The 20,000-nt window shown below is 37.7% G+C and overlaps 1 long non-coding RNA gene across 4 annotated transcripts in view; it reads right to left on the reverse strand.

The window, feature by feature from the left end:
* Positions 1–6,644: 6,644 nt before the first annotated feature.
* LOC106877977 (uncharacterized) overlaps positions 6,645–20,000 on the reverse strand; it is a 119,551-nt gene continuing 106,195 nt past the window's right edge. For all 4 annotated transcript variants that reach the window (XR_016242004.1, XR_016242003.1, XR_016242005.1 and 1 more), the window contains one exon: positions 6,645–7,308. This is a non-coding gene — a long non-coding RNA (uncharacterized LOC106877977). The remainder of the gene's footprint in view (positions 7,309–20,000) is intronic.

The raw sequence follows: 20,000 nt of genomic DNA on the forward strand, positions 1-20,000 counted from the left end.
TATGAAAAACAAATATCCCTAGGTATAAATCGCCGGCCCTTTATATTTCTAAATCTCTTTAGATTTGGTGTTTGTCTTGCAACAGTTTGTGGAAGGATGAATTACATTTATTATTCAGTATCGTCACGAAATATTCTGTAACGAAACTTAAACAATCTCATTTGATAGTCTAATGTTTTAACCACTTCACAATTCCGCTTTGTCAGTCAACAAGAAGCAGAATACATTATCTGAAGCAGAAGTCTGGACTGACAAAAGAGATGATGCAAAATTTAGGGGGTTAAGCATTTTGTTGACTATCTTTTTGACCATTTCATTCACTCTTCTTCTGTGAATTTTTGGAATCATATTTGACATACGAATATTATTCTTGTCTACTCTTGGCACAACGTCCGAAATTTTGAGTGAAGGGGCCAGACGCTTAGATCGACCCCAGCAACTATACTTAATTTATAGCCCCGAAAGGATGAAAGACAAAGTCGACCTCTGCGAAATTTGAACATAAAAGACGAAATACCGCTAAGCATTTCGCCCAGCATGCTAACGTTTCTGCCAGCTCGCTGCTTTTGACATACTCTTTTTGATGTTTCAGTCATTTGACTGAGGTCATGCTGGAGCACCGCCTTTAGTCGAAGAAATCGACCTCAGGACTTATTCTTTGTAAGCCTAGTACTTATTCTATTGGTCTCTTTTGCCGAACCGCTAAGTTACGGGGACGTAAACACACCAGCATCGGTTGTCAAGCGATATTAGGGGCGGGGGGAGAAAACTCATACACGAACTCATATACACACGAATATTATTATTCACACAAGTAATTTTAGCTTTCAGCATGAACAGTTTTTAAGGTATTTAATCGGTGATAAAGCCAAATGAAACGTAGACACAGATGTTTATCTCCCTAGAATGATAAAAGAGTGAACTTACTTCAGCAGCATTTGAGATCCACAACGTACAAAGGATGTAACTAAATACCGTAATATACCGCATATTCCCAACATTTGATTAATGTCTCCAAGCCACCAAAACATGGTAATATCATCAACATTGGCAATGAGAAGTTCATAATCTCTCGGCCAGTTTAGTATTTAATCATATTTCATATGCTTTAAAGAAAATAATTACCCTCCTCTTTTCGACATTGATTCTTGCATTATTCATAGTTTTATTTTAATTATACGTTTCTTGCAGTTTCATTAAAATTAAAATTAACAGTATGAGTGAGTTAAATTTACATGTTATGGTATTTTATGCATACATGCGTATATATGCACTCACCATTCCTTCAGTGTTCTGCTTCATTATAACCAGAAATGGCTCTGACGAAAGCAGAGTTAATTTTTGTAGGTCGTTCAATTTTTCTCAACTGACCAATAGACCAATTGAGTAAACCTATCAGTAACGTACCTATAATGACTACTGGAAACAACTGTAAGCCATATTTGCTTTAATAAAGAAAAATTATGTAATGACTATTATTTATAACTTATATATATATATATGACCAAACACCATTCAATTTTTTTTCTCCGTGTTTTTCTCCTTGTTTTCTCCGTATTCTTTCTGTTGAAGAGCGTAGTTCTACCAACGATTCTGTTCAGCAGTTACGTGTGAAATATATCAAATAACATCACCAATAATCTGGAGACATCTCACCAACGAAACCTGCAGATGATTATCAATGTAACCCGACTAGATATAATTGCAAAAGAAGAAATCTTCATAAAAACCAAATATCAGCCAAGTTGTGACATCGCATCAGTGTCACCTGGCCGCTACAAGTCACTACTCGCCGCCACTCGACGTGCGCAAACTGCAATAACATGGATACCAGAAGACGTAAAACGGAGTTCACTATATTATATCAATTCAGGAAAGACTTCCCAGTTCCCTCGCTAAGAAGATTTGTTTTTTTGCAAACGTTTATCTGTAGAAATTCCGGGGAGGAATTGATTACATCAATACCATTACTTGGAAAGCCAGTGAAGATTATGGCTATTGTCCCTTGTCTCGTGACGAGCATATTTAAAAATAAATTCCTGTCCAGTTTATTAAACGTAGCAGGCAAATATATCAAGCATTCATCACATTAAATATTCTCAGGCCTTTGTCTACGAAATGATAATATCATCGAACTACAAAACATCTTTTCGATGGGGGAGTTAACTATTTAAACTGTTCAATATTTTAATAGTATTCCCTATAATTAATATTATCAGTAGTAACTGGATTTATTAACACCTACAATCATATGGTTTTCCAATGCTACCAATCCTCATTAGAAATGTTGCGTATGAATAACTCGGGAGGTGGTTGAAACTGAGCTTTATAAAATGAAAATAAAAATAGAAGAATAAATAGAAAATATATATGAATTCACATAACTTAAGACCTCTTCCATGATAAGACGTGCCTTTAAGCAAACTTTTAGTTATTTAGATGAAAAACATTGGCCAGTCAAATTGGAACATACATACCTTCACATAATATTTAAAATGGCCGCTATTTCATATCACTATCGAATGCATTGACTCATTTGCTGCCGCTGTGTTTATATATTTAGTACATGACAACATGAATGGATTTAACTCTAGATTTGTGACTTTAACTAGATGATGAATAACAATCCTCCAACTTCTAAACAGTATACCTGTCTATTAGCAGGTAAACTTTTACGCCTGAAGAAACTGCAGAACTCAGTTCTGTAGCAACAAAGAAACACTTGTAAAATCCTAAAAATCTATCATAACATTACTTGTAGGGGTGAATAGCTCCGCCCAAATTTTATCGAAAAGTATTTACAGCTGAGTCGGCAGAATCATTTCAGAATTACAATTCATGGAACGGGCATAATGTAAGTTTGAGCTAAAACAACACAAATCCACAACCTAGCGGTTACTCATTCTCTATTTTACGTCACGACGAACATCAGTAACAGCGACATTGATGAGTGACAACAGAGTCTCTTTCCAGCTACCTATTCACAAAAAGAACGAAAGTATGCATCAAGCAATGTACTCCTTGGCTCCACTTGGTTTCATACTCTTGCTTGGTGGAGCAGGGGTCATTCCAAGAAAGCAATTCCAGAGGCTTCCTCATGCGTAGAACTGATCAGGGTCTTCAGTGCTCTCCATCACTGACGGTCCCATGCCAACCCCTCTGCATACTCTAAGGTGAAGTCGAGCCTCTGGAGATCTCCTCCAATCACGTCCAGCCAGAATGGACGTAAGATTCAATCTTCGTCCACAACTAGAGTATGATTCATTCATTCATTCTTCCAAGACGGCTGACCTAGGCTACACTACAACAATAGAAACAAAACAGCAGCAACTCTGACTCAGTAAACTGCAACTTTATTATAGAAATAATCTGGTTTATATCAGAAATTCGGCAGCTTGAGTCTTCACTATTAAGACGATTTGGGGTTTCAAAGCACAAAACTTAAATCACTTAACCGTGTGCTCAATTAGGTGTGTTGATATGGTATTAACCATGAATCAGGGTAATTTTACTAATTAGGCATCTAGCAATTTACAGTAATTTGTCCGGTAGTTTAGTGCTAGTAATTTACTAACACTAATTACGAATTCGGTATTTTAACAAAGTAATTAGCAACGAGAATTTAAAATATTTTCTATTGATTTATTTATTATGGTCATGTGTGCAGTAGCCATCTGTCTATACACACACACACACACACACACACACACACACACACACACACACATATGTATATAGCATTGAATGATTTTAAGTAAATACCTATTCACGCCTATGTAATCATAGAAGCAGGCACACGCACTCTTATATACACATATACATATCTCTCTTCCATTATGACTTTTACACATACATATTCTTCCACAGCTCAAACGCACGCACACACGCGCACGCACACACACACACACACACACACACACACACACACACACACACACACACAGACACACAGAGTATGACTGTCATACCGGCCATGACGAAGGGAAATAGCCCTGAAACTCGAGTCGCCTTTATATATTTATATATTTGATCCTTTATATTGAACACTCAATATTTCATCTACATTCAATACTTTATTTCATGGTGCCATCCATTTTTATTTTATTTTATTTTATATTATATATTGTATATTCCATATTCTATACCCCACATTGTTTCTGCAGGAATATAAATAAAACATAAAAAACAGACAGTGTTGGAACTCTTTTAAACAAAATAATATATTCCTCTATACACAATCATACAAAAAATCCACCTTTTTTGTATTTATTTTTACTCGCATATATATATATATATATATATAGATAGATAGATAGATTGATTGATTGATAGTTGGGTGTGAGCTTGAAATGTATGTGTACAGTAGGTACTGTATCTATTCAGTATATATTATTCTCTCAGTTAAAGCATATATATGTACACACGTTTATATATTAAAACACAAACACATACATACATACATACATACATACATACATACATACATACATACATACATACATACATAAAAGGAATACTGGTGGAATGTACCAGTGAAGACCTTAATAAAATGTAAGCACAACTGAAGAGAAACTGCACAGCTGTGGAAATTAGTTGCCCAGCGGATGTTAACATAAAGCTGAAGATCAGTGAAAAACAGAACACCTATGCTGAACTATTGAGAAATCTACAATTACTCTATCCATATTACAAGTTCAGGTTTATACCTATAATTATTTGGACCCAGGGATATGTAACACACTGCCTAAATACCAATCTTGAGAAATTAGGCTTCTCGAAGCCAGAAAGGAGAAAGCTAATTCGAAGGCCACAGATCCAATCCACCACACGAACTGTAGAATCTGTAGAACTTTCTAGAAGTTTATCATTTAAATATATATGAGCATGTCTTGATATGTAACTCTACGCATGAGAATACATACATAGAACATATAAACCTGCACATACATACATACATACATACATACATACATACATACATACATACATACATATATACATACATACAAAAATACCTTGTTGTTGATGTTGAAATTCCAATGATAAATGCTGTAACGGATTACCAGAGCTCCAAGGTTATAGCCGAGACAGTAGTTATGGAGCCATTGTAGATTTCCGATATAGTGGATATATAATTGTTAAAGAGGACTATAAAAGCTAAGGCAACACAAACATCTCAAGTCATATACGTTATTACTATTGGAAAAATTCAAAGTCTTACAGCTGTTTCCGGGATATCCCAGAGTATGGAATATTCCGTCATCAGAGACAATAGGGAAAATGAGAAGGTATAGTTTAATGACAGAGGACTAGAGAAAAGGAATAGGGAGATGAAGGAAGAGAAGAAAACAGAAGCATAATGTTCACAGTTCAACTTTCCGATCATGTAGAAGTAAGTCCGTAAGTCCTTAGAGGTGCAATCCTATGTAAAACCATGTAGGTTAAACTCCTAATAGTGTAAATATCCAGAAATAGACGCGAATGTATCAACGTTCAGCAACAGAATGGTAGTGGAGGTGGCTATTAAATGGTAAAAAGAAAGAAAAAGAAATAAATGGAAAGAGAAATAGAGAGTGTGAAGGAGGAAATTAAGGATTGGCGTTAAGGAAAGAATAAGGTGTATAAGAATACAGTGTATAAGAATATAGCGTACAAAAATAACCAGGAAGATAAATAAATATGCAAGATTGAATAAAGAGAAAAGAGGAGGGGTAAAGGAAGATAACTTTAAAAAACAATACATCTCATACCCTCGTTTCATCGCTAATACAAGCACTTATTACAAGTAACTGACCATTCAATAGTAAAGATCATTCTCTTCCTCTTCAAGTCATGAATATAGGATGTCAACGTGGTAGAACTGGAATATTTGCCATTCGAAAGTCAGCTCATGTGGGCCCTATATCTTCTTTTAAAATCAATAGTGCTCCTAATATATTCCCTACCCAAATTATTCTCCCCTTTAAGAATACATTTGTAGACTACGTTTCTTCTTAAGCAAAACCACTTAAGGGGAGATAATTTTGGGGTTCAGAAATGACAACTAAATTTGGGGGTCCCAACATTCCCTGCATATTTAATAGGATCCACATTTCCTCCTACAGTAAGATTCCTTAGCGCTGAATCGTCAACACATGAAGGCAGTGTAGAGTGCAATAATCCATCATTGTCCCCTGGATTATTAACCATATTATTGTATGATATATATATATATATATATATATATATATATATATATATATATATATATATATATATATATATATATATATATAACCACCCGAAACTGTAAGGACATCTGGTAACTTGACTGACTACGAATGACCTTGTTTTTCCTGTCCGCCTTCGTATCGTCTATATGTCCGGTTGTTTTATTGTCCTCCATTGCGCTTTTGTTCCATTTTATATATACGACGGGCTTCTTTCAGTTTCCGTCTACCAAATCCACTCACAAGGCTTTAGTCGGCCCGAGACTAAAGCAGAAGACACTTGCCCAAGGTGCTACGCAGTGGGACTGAACTCGGAACCATTTGGTTGAGAATCAAGCTTCTTACCACACAGCCACACTTGCGCCTATATATATATATATATATATTTGTTTTGCGATAATGTAATATAAAGCTGAAGCAAATTAACACCAAATATACAGTGCGTGTGTTTTTATTGGCTAAACTGGCAATATGACCGTCCCCAAGTACAACAATATATATATATATGATTGACCGTTGACTGAACACTATTCAATTTTTTTTCTCCGTGTTTTTCTCCTTGTCTCCGTATTCTTTCTGTTGAAGAGCGTAGCTCGAGACGTCAAAGACTTTCCGTATTCCCGAGCGTCATACTAATATATACTTTTGTTATTTACACCACCTGTCCTCGTCTGTTGTTATTTTTTGTATATTCTCCCATATATATATATATATATACATATATATATACACACATATATATACATATATACATATATATACATATATACATACATTATATATATATGTACATATATAGTTCTATAGTGCATTGTTATACCTTCCTAAACTTTTATTCTTTACAAACAATATACAATGCTTCAAGCGAACTACAATACTCTCCTATATATATATACATTTATATATATATATATATATATATATATATATATATATATATATATATATATATATATATATATATCCGGAAACATAGATAACAGTCTAATCTGACGCGCATGTTTTGCTGTGAACCACTGTAGGTTTTTTATTGTAATATATGTTAGGGTGTCATATAGAGTCGTTCCTTTTTTTTCTCCCTTGCGCATCTTTGACATGTCTGAAAAGAGAAAAAGTTCATTTAAATTTTTAAAAAATAACAAAAAAGTTGTAGAGGAAGTGCAGAGATATAAATCAAGGCAAAAAGCAGTACGACAAAAGTATTGTTCACGTTAATTCAAATAACACTGGGAAAGATGAAAATAAATTAGAAAAAACAAACGAACGAATTTATCTGAGAATCCAGTATCTGATAAATGATTTATTTCGAAGTATATATTAGCTGATTATTATTAATTTTTATTTGGAAATATTATGTTTGTCGTATACGCGGCTATGTATGGTATGTGAATTGGTCAAATATTTTTTTTTTGTATCTTGTACATTTGCATGTAGGAAATTTTAAGCTGAATTGTGATTATTTGTATGTTATAGTTTTTGTTGTATATATTGATGTTTGGAATATATTTGTTTATGATTTCGGAACAGGTTACAGATATTTGGTTTATATATTCACATTTTGTTCTGAGGATTTCTGATACCAGTGGGAGTATGGATTCGGGCTTTGTTGTCGAAATCGCATTGACATTTGCTTGGCTGCTGATGAGAGAAATTCTTCTCTTCTGTAAAATTGCATTTCGTTCGGTCTTTCCGTCTCTCCTCGTTATTACTCTCCGGTGGCTGTTTCTCTACAATAATTATCTCTACTATACGAAGAAGACATGAAAATTTAAGGGAGGGAACAAGTCAATAACATGGCCCCGAATTCTTAAATGGTAACTTATTTTTTCGAATCCGAAAGGATGAAAATCAAAGTCGACCTCGATGGTATTTGAAATCAGGACTTCAAACCGGATAAAATGTCGCTAAACATATTGTCCGGCGTTCTAATGACTCTACCAGCTTGCCGCCTTATTTTAAAATAACCAATACTAAAATAATAGAGCTGTAAACAAGTATTCAGGTCTATTATCAACAGATAAAAGAGCAGTTATGGACACGTGCTTTTAACACAATAGGCGTTATCCACAGGACAATTGCCTTAATATATTTCCAGCTGCGAGACAGATGTAACACAAAATGAGTAGCACGTATTTATAGCATAGGTAATTTGTATAAATAAAGCAAAACTGAGCTAACCAGAGTGGTCAGTGGCATGTATATGAACAGCATAGACAAATACAGTTATAGCAAATACCATACAACACGAATCCTTGTTTTATTGAATTTACCTCTGGCAATGATGTCTCTCACGGCAGATACATGTACCCACGACTATCCACTTCTCTCCAGACAAACAAACCTATCCTTTTCCTTAATGTTATAGCAACTTTAAGGCGGCGAGCTGGCAGAAACGTTAGCACGCCGGGCGAAATGCTTAGCGGTATTTCGTCTTTACGTTCTACTTTTAGATGAGTGGGGCTTAATATATTTACATACATACATACATGCATACATATGTATATATATATATATATATATATATATATATATATATATATATATATATACACATATACATACATATATGAGTACAAGACGTCACCAACGGTGCAAAATAACATGAAATAAGTAAAGGAACGAGTTAAATACGTAAACAACGAGAGAAAAAATGGGAAACAGGATAAGTAAGCACAGAGAAAGGACCCTTCATCAGTTTTCGGCTGTCTGTCTGTTCGAAATGAGGAGTAGATAGAGAGCCGGCAACTGATGAAGGGTCCTTTCTTTGAGTTTACTTATTCTGATTTTTATTTTTCCTCATATGTGTGTGTGTGTATATATATATATATATATATGTATATAATTTATTATATATATATATATATATATATATATATATATATATATATATATATATATATATATATATATATATATGTATGTGTGTGTGTATCATGGACACTCCTGTTGTTAGATGACGTATGTGGCATATAAAGTCCTTATAACTGAATCTCCTTGACAGGAGAGGTTTCCTTGAATATAGAAATTCGCTCTTTTGGGGGTATATTTCTATTCTCTGTTGTGTATTGTGTATATGAGTTTTGGCTCTCATTTGTTTATTCTTTCAAACATGGCCTCCAGCCTTAGAGAAGGAAACGCCCAAAACCAACCCACACACACAGACATACCAAACTGAAAAATATGATGAAATGTACGAAGAAAAAATTCTAACGCCACCACAGCCAGTAAATCAACTGATATTAGCGAGATAGAGAAAAACATATGCAACCGTCGCGGTTTCGATTTTGTCACTAAACTCTGCCAAAAAACACTCAACGCAAACAAGGAAGATTTTTAAAAATTGAAGTGTCTAATCAAAAGAGATGGAATAAATATCATATTGAAAACCCCACCTGGTGAAACCACACAACTCATTTCGCGTAGAACTGTCATCTACCAAACGCTAATTTTAAAAGACAGAAAGATTGAACAAGCAACAAAGATTGAAAACTAACTATAAACAGGAGTGGCGCAAGAGTGGCTGTGTGGTAAGTAGCTTGCTCACCAACCACATGGTTCCGGGTTCAGTCCCACTGCGTGGCACCTTGGGCAAGTGTCTTCTGTTCTAGCCTCGGGGCGACCAAAGCCTGGTGAGTGGATTTGGTAGACGGAAACTGAAAGAAGCCCGTCGTATATATGTATATATATATATATATATGTGTGTGTCGGTGTGTGTTTGTCTTTGTCTCCCCAACATAGCTTGACAACCGATGCTGGTGTGTTTACGTCCCCGTAACTTAGTGGTTCGGCAAAAAGAGACCGATAGAATAAGTACTAGGCTTACAAAGAATAAGTCCTGGGGTCGATTTTCTCGACTAAAGGCGGTGCTCCAGCATGCCCGCAGTCAAATGACTGAAACAAGTAAAAGAGTAAAAGAGAGTAAACAATTTGGAACAAAATTAAGTACGTGACAAGGGGGAGAAGACATGGCATTGTGAAGGTATGTTTCCCCTCAGAAGACGAAATCAAGCTTCACTGCACAGTGACCCTAAAAGCAAAAGAATTAGCGCTCCTGCCGACCCACCTCAGTCGGCGAGCTTCAAACATATAATATGGGGAGGTGCTCCGGAATTTTACATCGCTTGGGTAATAGCAGCCGTGTTACTCGACATCGAAAAAGAAATCAAAATTTTACAAATAAACAAAATACACCAGCAGAATGGATGGAGGCAGAAACTGGAGCTGTTGATTCAGGCAGACCAGAAAGCACTTGAAAGGGTTAGAAATCTTATACACCTGCCAGAAGTTGTAAAGCTGAACGTATCGCTTGAGGGGCGTGGACCAAGGCATTATCTCTGCAGGCAGAAGGACCACCTAGAAGTCTTTTGCTCGCGAGGGCCAGAAGGGTTACACCCTCTTCGCTGGATACGAGATCTACGCATCTCCGTACCAGTCGAGAGGTGGGTGGAACTGCAGTTCTGTTCCGGAAAGATCTGCTCTCTGTCTAGTGGCTATTGCAAAAGAGGTTGTATAGTTGACGCGGGTGAAAGGTTTGAGAACAGGCACCTTCCTCTCCGGCAGTGGTCTTACTAACTATTTTAGGTTCCAATTGAAAAGAAAAGTGAGACTGAAGAGGGAGATGCTGTCCTCGTACATATTTGCGGAAAGATGGGTAAATGTTGCAAGAATTGTTCGAATGAATGGGCCTGACTTGAGCACAAACCCTAGCGATTAGGTTGTTTTAGTGGTTTGTGGGTTTCCACGACCAACCCAGCAAACCTCCTCTTTTGGGAACCACTGTTGTTCATTTATTTCTATTAATTTTATTTCCACGTTTTTACTGGAAGGCGCAAAGTTGCATGTGTTGATGCAGGGGCGTAAACCGAGGTGCTTTCTCTGCAGACAGAAGGACCACCTTAGAGTCTTTTGCCCGTTGAGATCAGACGGGAAACTTCCCATTCCACCAAAAGCATAATCACAGCAACACCAACAGAAGCAGAGGCAAACTACAGTAGAATTAACACCACCTCCACCCAAAACAACAACAATAGCATCACAAATTATGGAAGATACAACAACAAAACTAACAGCAGAGAAAGCAACAGAGACAACATCGAAAAACAAACCAGAAACATTAACAAGAGTAGCAACAACACTACCATCACCAATGGAAGGAATACCAAACACAGCAACAGCAAGCGGACTGGCTGCGGAAAACACAGCAGAAACTACAACAAAAAGTACGGCAGAAACAACAGCAACAGCAGCAGTAAAAAAAAAAAAAACAACAAAAAACTCTAAAGGTAGCTCTGAAAGAAACACGAACAGATACTAACTCAACAGAGTTACCCCTTCCTGAGTCTGACTCGGACATGAGCAAAAAAACCGACAGAGAAGAGTGGGAAGAAGTTCCACAAAAATAAAAAACGAAAAACGGACACAACCAAAGCACCTTCCCATAACACAGATATATTCACACCTCCACCAACCACAACACTCACATTACCAACACCACCAATGCCACTGCCAGCACCGCACACAAAACAGAAACCACCACAAAAATCAATGAACCTTACTACAATAAACACAAAAACAATACACAACTAATGAAATACATACAAGAACGCACCGACATCACCTCAAGCAATTTTCTTTGTGCATCACCCAAAGCACCACCACACATACAGACCCTCAGCATTTCAAATAACACGTTCATTGACATAAAAGTAAATTATCCTAATGCAGTGGGCAAATTTCAGAAAACTGTAAGTAAAATTAGAAATGATCTAATTATAAATCTCACAGAGAGACGTAAGCAGCAGTGTTACGATAAAGCAGTTGTTTACTGTCAACTTAATGTGACAGACTCATTTAGGCATTCATACTGCTGCTATTTAGCCCAGCTTCCTAGGGCTAAATAGCTGCAGTATGATTCCGTTAATGGGTCTGTCACATTAAGTTGACAGTAAACAACTGCTTTATTTTAAGTAAAACTTTTTATAAAAATGTGAACGTGGAAACACCCACAGACAGCCAGAGGAGTAAGAAAACCACTCACCTTCCCGTCAGCCAAAACAGTAAATTGTTTATAGGTAAATGTTGGAAGAATAGCTCGAATGAATGGGTCTGACTTGAGCAAAAATTTCTAATCAAATACGTACACTTTGTTGCCCTAGCGATCAGATCATTTCGTGGCTTGTGGGGTTTCCACGCACAACCCAAGAAACCTCCCCTTTTTGGAGAATTACTGTTATTAATATATTACTATTGCTATTTTTTGTACACGTTTTCCTGTATAACCTCACTCGTATGTACTATATCGTCCCTCCATGTTGAGCCCTTAGTGGCTAATAAAGAAAAGAATTTCTTCCCGAACAACCACACAGGTGGTGTGCTTATGGTGATCAAATGTCTGTGTTCACATAAACTCACTCCCTCCATCAAATCGACATTGCCTGTAAAGGTACAACATGTGCCACATGTCAGATGACGAAATGATCGGAGAGCAACGTGAAATGAAATGTTTTGCTCGAGAACATAACGCAATGCCCAGTCTGGGAATCGAGCCCACGACCTCGCATCACCCTAACCACTAAGCCATGCGCCTACACACACACACACACACACACACACACACACACACAATCATCATCATCTTGGGAGAATTTATGTATTACTTTTGTATGAGTAATACACTCATGCTCTGTTCTGTTCCTTTTTACATTGGGATTATTTTGTAATATTTGTTTTTAATAGAAGCATAAACTTCTTTTTATTAATTAATTAATTTATTTATTGGTGATGCTGGCTCCTAATCGGTTATATTAGTTCTCATACTAGACGGGTTCTACCAGATAATATTGACCCGGAGAGATGAAAAGTACAACCGACCCAAGTGGTTTTCGATCTCAAAACCTGAAGAGACACTTAAAAACTTGGAAGCATATTGTTCGTCGCTCTACCATTTCTGCTAATCCGCCATCCTATTATTTTGTAACGGCAATGTATTGGCAAAACCGATAGTGGATCGGACAAATTACTACTTAGATAAATTCTTTATGTTACTAGTTCAATTCCAACATAGTTACATTTCATTTCATTCCATTTCATTCCGCAAAACCATTCTTTTATATATATATGCACATGGTCACAAATTTGTGAGGGATCGTCATTGTTGATTATATTGGCTCAAGTTCTTGACGGATATCCTATGCTAGGACCCCAGAAGAAGGAACGGTAGAGTTGAAAAACTTGAAGAAACAATTAAAAATTAGACATCATCTTGTCTGCAATGACAAATATTTTTATGTTTTTATTGCTTGAAGAATAAAAACAAAACTGCACTTTGTTTATGCGCTTTATGGCTTTCTGTACCTCTGTGGGAGAAACAAAATCAGACTGTGATTACAAACATGAGGGGAAAAAAATGCAAAGAATGTTCACCCTCTGAATGTTCTCAACAACAACGACTACAAATAATAGCAACTGTGACATGAAATCCCCACAACGACGACACTATCTATCTATCTATCTATCTATCTATCTATCTATCTATCTATCTATCTATCTATCTATTTATCTATCTATCTATCTATCTATCTATCTATCTATCTATCTATCTATCTATCTATCTATCTATTATCTATTCAGCATATACCCCTATAAATGTCTCCCACATTATATTTATTGCAGCCACTTGAAGGTGTGTCCCATCTCCCGAATGTTAATTGATAGCATTTGCATATAAGAAGAGGAGTTAATCTCAAGCGTCAAGAATACTCCGAAGTTGCTATAACATTCTTTTCTCTTCTAGGCACAAGGCTCGAAATTTTGGGTGAGCGAGGGCAGTCGATTGGATCGACCCCAAAACGCAACTAGTACTTAATTTATCGACCCCGAAAGTATGAAAGGCAAAGTCGACCTCGGCGGAATTTGAACTCACAACGTAAAGACGAAATACCGCAAAGTATTTCGTCCGGCGTGCTAACGTTTCTTATTTCTTTATTGCCCACAAAGGGTAAAACATAGAGGGGACAAACAAGGACAGACAAAGGGATTAAGTCGATTACATCGACCCCAGTGCGTAACTGGTACTTAATTTATTGACCGCGAAAGGATGAAAGGCAAAGTCGACCTCGGCGGAATTTGAACTCAGAACGTAACCACAGACGAAATACCGCTAAGCATTTCGCCCGGCGTGCTAACGATTCTGCCAGCTTGCCGGCACGCCGCCTTGGGGTGTGTGTAAGGTGTGTGTGTGTGAGGTGCGTGTGTGAGGTATATGTGTATGAGGTCATCAGGCCTCTTCAGAGAATCGAGTCGAACTCTGTACTTTCAAATTGTGGGTGAGCGCTAAGTGACCTTTGACCGTTTGTTTATAACGCTAAATAATAGCGGAGTTTGAGAGGTACGGGATTCGATTCTCTGTAGGATTTGGCTGGCCAATATTTTCCGTCTTCTCTCTCAGATACACACACCTCACACATACACACATACGCACACCACACACATACACCTCACTCGCACACACCTCATCCCCCTCACACACACCTCACACACATACACATATCTCATACACACACACACCTCATACACACACATCACACACCTTACACACACCTCACATACATATCCCTCATACACACACCTCTCACATACATCTCACACACACACACCTCACATTCACATACACACATACACCTCAGACAAACACCCACCTGACACACACACTCACCTTACACAAACACACGCATCTCTCTCACACACACACCTTACACAAACACACACACGCACACTCTCTCACACACACACACACCTCACATACAGACACCTCACACGCATACACTTCAGACAAACACTCACCTGACACACACACACACACCTTACACAAACACACACATCTCTCTCTCTCTCTCTCACACACACTCACACTCACACAGACACACACACCTCTCATACATAAGATCACACACACGCACGCACCTTACACAAACACACACATCTCTCTCTCTCTCATACACACACACACTTTCTCTCTCACACACGCACATTCTCTCACGCACAAACCTCACACACGCGCTCACACACACGCACCTCAACACACCTCGCATTCACAAACACCTCACATGCATACACCTCAGACAAATATTCACACACACACACACACACACACACACACACACACCCTTACACAAACACACATATCTCTCTCTCTCTCTCTCTCTCTCACGCACGCACTGACACTCACACTTACCCCCCCCCCACACACACACACACGCACACATATATGTTATTGGACACACTGTTTCTACGAGCGTAGTTTGAGAAAGAATTTTGTTTTCTTTTATGCGATCGAATAGTTGATCGCTTTCTGTTTGTATACTTTACGACAAGGATGAGATCAGATCACCAGAATGTAATGCTATATGAAAGCAGTAAATAGATATTATTTACTTTGCCATTGCATGACAAAATAAACAATCAACGCTTGATATCGTATGGATGACACTTCTATTACTTGGATATCTACACTGTAACATTGCCTGTGTGACAAGCGAAAGATATACTCACTCTAACTGATCACTTCGCTTGCAAGAAATAGCAGCTAAATATCCTTAGTATCATTCACTGCCGTTTTCAAATAAGGGCTCATTGTAAGAAGGAAATAGCACAAATGAAACGTGGGGAATAATAGACGGAAAGATGGACAACGTTAGAGATTACAACAGGTAGACAAAAATTCGACAAGTAGAGAACAAAATGTGAATATATATACAAAAAAGAAATGAATGAATGTTGTGCATAGTGAACAGCACGCTGAATAAAAGGAAAACGAGAAGAAATAGACTTATGTTTCGATTAAATATTCTATCAAAATAGAGTAAGAAGCAAGATAAAAGAAACGACATCTATATGAAGCAAGCGTGTTAGCTTTTTATGGTGTGCGGGGCAAAACGATACAGCAGGAACGTTGAGAATCATATCTTTCTGACGAGAGTTGGCTTGCGATTACAGAAAAACCGCTGCGCTTCGGATTTGGTAACTTCAATTTTAGTTATTAATTTTTAGCATATAACGAATCGGTTTTGTTATTAATTATTGTTCTTTCTCCCCGGGTTGGTCCTAATCGGAAAATAACAGACATAACCATCATATCTGTTTTGTAGGCATCGTGTTATTGTAAAAGGACATATCATACAAGACGTCCATTTTACAATTATAAAATGTCTATAAAACAGATAGATGTTTCGATGGTGATTTCGGTAATATTTCAAGCATTCTTCATCGTGTTAGGTCCATTGTTACACATTTGCAATACTTTATGTGGCACTCTTTCCCCTCTCATCTTTTACTCTCTGTCTGTTTTCATTCTTTATCTGTACTCAGCTCTCAGATTCATCTCAATATCTCTCTCGATATCTGATTTTACCCTCCATTATTACTCTCACTATCTACTCATAAACATTTACCCACTCATATATACACATCAAAACCTCTGACATGTCTAGACATCCACAAGGGACGTGCTGTCTGTGGAGGCATCGTAGGCAACAGCTACCCATAATTAACCTAAACTACACACACACACACACACACACACACACACACACACACACACACACACACACACACACACACACACACGCACACACACAAACACATACACACACAAATGCATTCATATATATATATGTCTCAAGTTGTAACTGTAATTCAAATGGGCCAGCCTTGTCATATTTTGCGTGAGGCTGAATCTCTTTGAGAACTACGTTAATGTTATGCATGTCTGTAGAGTACTCAGCCATTTGTGAGTTAATTTTATCGTCGTGTGATAATGAAAAGTGAAATTGACATCCAGTATATTCTGTGTGTATGTATCTATGTATGAACTTTTCTTTGGATTTATGTATCTACTGTCTCTCTCACTTTCTCTCTTTCTCTTTCACTTCCTTTGTGTTTCTCTTCTCTCCCGCTTTTGATTTAACAATGTGTATATGTATCTATGTATCTACTTCTCTTGCAATGTGATAAACATTTAAAATCACGAAACAAATGCCGTCACCACTCCCTGTCTCTTTCATTCTCTCTTTTTTCTCTCTCAATTCCTCTCTGAAACACTTAAAAACACAAAACGAAAGCTATCCCCACTCACTGTCTCTTTCACTCTCTCTCTCTCTTTCTCGCTCACTTTCTCTCACTCTCCATTTCTCTTTCTCACTCTCTCTCTCTCTCTCTCTCTCTCTCTCTCTCTCTCTCTCTCTCTCTCTCTCTTACTTCCTCTCTATCCTCCTCTCTCTCGCTTTGTCACTTCTTTGAAGTGTGACGCACACAACAGGTATGTACAAAAATATTAGCGTATTAATATTATTGATAAAATCGTTGACAATTTTATCAGTAGCCAGCATATAAAATAGACCTATCAAGGTAAATTCATATGTAGAGATTTATAATAGTAAATAATACAATTGTAATTAAGGGCATAATTATTACTTTATGAATTTATGTCAGCCTACTCATTCGATTTCAACACGTGTGTTATAAATGTGATGGTTTGAAGTGGTTTGACGATTTAGCGTCTATTTTCAGCATATAGGCATGGGACTCTCTCCACCCTTAACCATAACTGTATTTTATATTATTACTCTTTTACTCTTTTTTACTTGTTTCAGTCTTTTGACTCTGACCATGCTGGAGCACCGCCTTTAGTCGAGCAAATCGACCCCAGGATTTATTCTTTAGAAGCCTAGTATTCTATCGGTCTCTTTTGCCGAACCGCTAAGTTACGGGGACATAAACACACCAGCATCAGTTGTCAAGCGATGTTGGGGGGAAAAACACAGACACACAAACACATACACACATACATATATATATATATATACCTATATACGACGGGCTTCTTTCAGTTTCCGTCTACCAAATCCACTCACAAGGCTTTGGTCGGCCCGAGGCTATAGTAGAAGACACTTGCCCAAGATGCCACGCAGTGGGACTGAACCCGGGACCATGTGGTTGGTAAGCAAGCTACTTACCACACAGCCCGGACCGGGCTATGTGTCATGTTCTTGAACAAGACTATTTCATGTTGCTTCAGTTCACTCAGCTGTAAAAATGTGTCGCGACGTCACTGGTGCCAAAGTGTGACAGCCTTTCCCTTTCACTTGGCTAACATTGGTGACATGGAGAGGGGAGGCTGTTCTGCAAGGGAGACTACTGGTCTTCCACGAACAACCTTGCCCCGACTTGTGCTTCGGAAGGTAACATTTTAGGTGCAATCCCATGGTCATTCATGGGGTCTTTATCCTTTATATATATATCCTCTTTAGAGACACACACACACAAACAAACACACTCACACATACACGCACACATGTACATATATACATAAGGGTTTAGAACAGCAACAGAATAAATAGAAATCAATACATGAATAAATATACATTTTAATATTGTAATGCTGATCGCCGGGCGAAATGCTTAGCAATATTTCATCTGTCTATACGTTCTGAGCTCAAATTCTGCCGAGGTCGACTTTGCCTTTCATCCTTTCAGAATCGATAAATTAAGTACCAGTGTTTGTGTGTTTATTGGGGTCGATCTAATCGACTGGCCCCCTCCGCAAAAACTTGTACCTTGAGAAGAAAAGAATATTTTGATGCTTGTTCAGGCGGCGAGCTGGCAGAATCGTTAATTTGGCGAGCAAAATGTCTAAGGGCATTTCGTACGTTTTTACTTTCTGGCTACAAATTCCGCTGAGGTTGACAAAGCCTTTCATCTTTGCGGGATCGATAAGATACCAGTCATACACTGGAGTCGATGTAATCAACTTAACTCTCTTCCGAAATTGCTGACCTTGCGCCCAAAATTGGAATCAATATTTCAGTGCAGATTAGATGTGGAGAGCTGGAAGAATTGTTAGCATATAGGGCAAAATGCTTAGCGGTGTTCCGTATGTATTTACGTTCTGAGTTCAAATTCTGCCGAGATCGAATTTACATTTTTATCAATTTTGGATTGATGAAATAAATAATTGTTGAACAATTAGGCGCAGGAGTGGCTGTGTGTTAAGTAGCTTGCTTACCAGCCACATGGTTCCGGGGTCAGTCCCACTGTGTGGCACCTTGGGCAAGTGTCTTCTACTATAGCCTCGGGCTGATCAAAGCCTTATGAGTGGATTTGGTAGACGGAAACTGAAAGAAACCCGTCGTATATATGTATATGTATATACATATGTGTGTGTGTCTGTGTGTGTGTGTTTGTGTCTGTGTTTGTCCCCCCCCCCAACATTGCTTGACAACCGATGCTGGTATGTTTACGTCCCCGTAACTTAGCGGTTCGGCAAAAGAGACCGATAGAATAAGTACTATGCTTACAAAGAATAAGTCCTGGGGTCGATTTGCTCGACTAAAGGCGGTGCTCCAGCATGGCCGCAGTCAAATGACTGAAACAAGTAAAAGAGTAAATGACAATAGGACCGATGCAATCGTCTTACCCACACCCCCGAAAATTACTGGCCTTTTGCCAAAATTTGAAACCAATATTTTAATGCCGATAGAAAATGATATATATCATTTGTGTGTGTGTATAAGGTGCATGTATGTTGCGTATGTATGTACACTCACGCAAACACATGAATACACATCGTCACATACACATCAATAGCAGCCATAGGCTCCACCATACATACAGCTATACTGCAATATACCCTGTACAACCCCATCACATACCAACAACACTCATCTATACGCGCACACGCATATATATATATATATATATATATATATATATATATATATATATATACGTATATTC

This window comes from Octopus bimaculoides, chromosome 5, assembly GCF_046866305.1.
Source record: "Octopus bimaculoides isolate indiv1 chromosome 5, ASM4686630v1, whole genome shotgun sequence".
Lineage (NCBI taxonomy): Eukaryota > Metazoa > Mollusca > Cephalopoda > Octopoda > Octopodidae > Octopus > Octopus bimaculoides.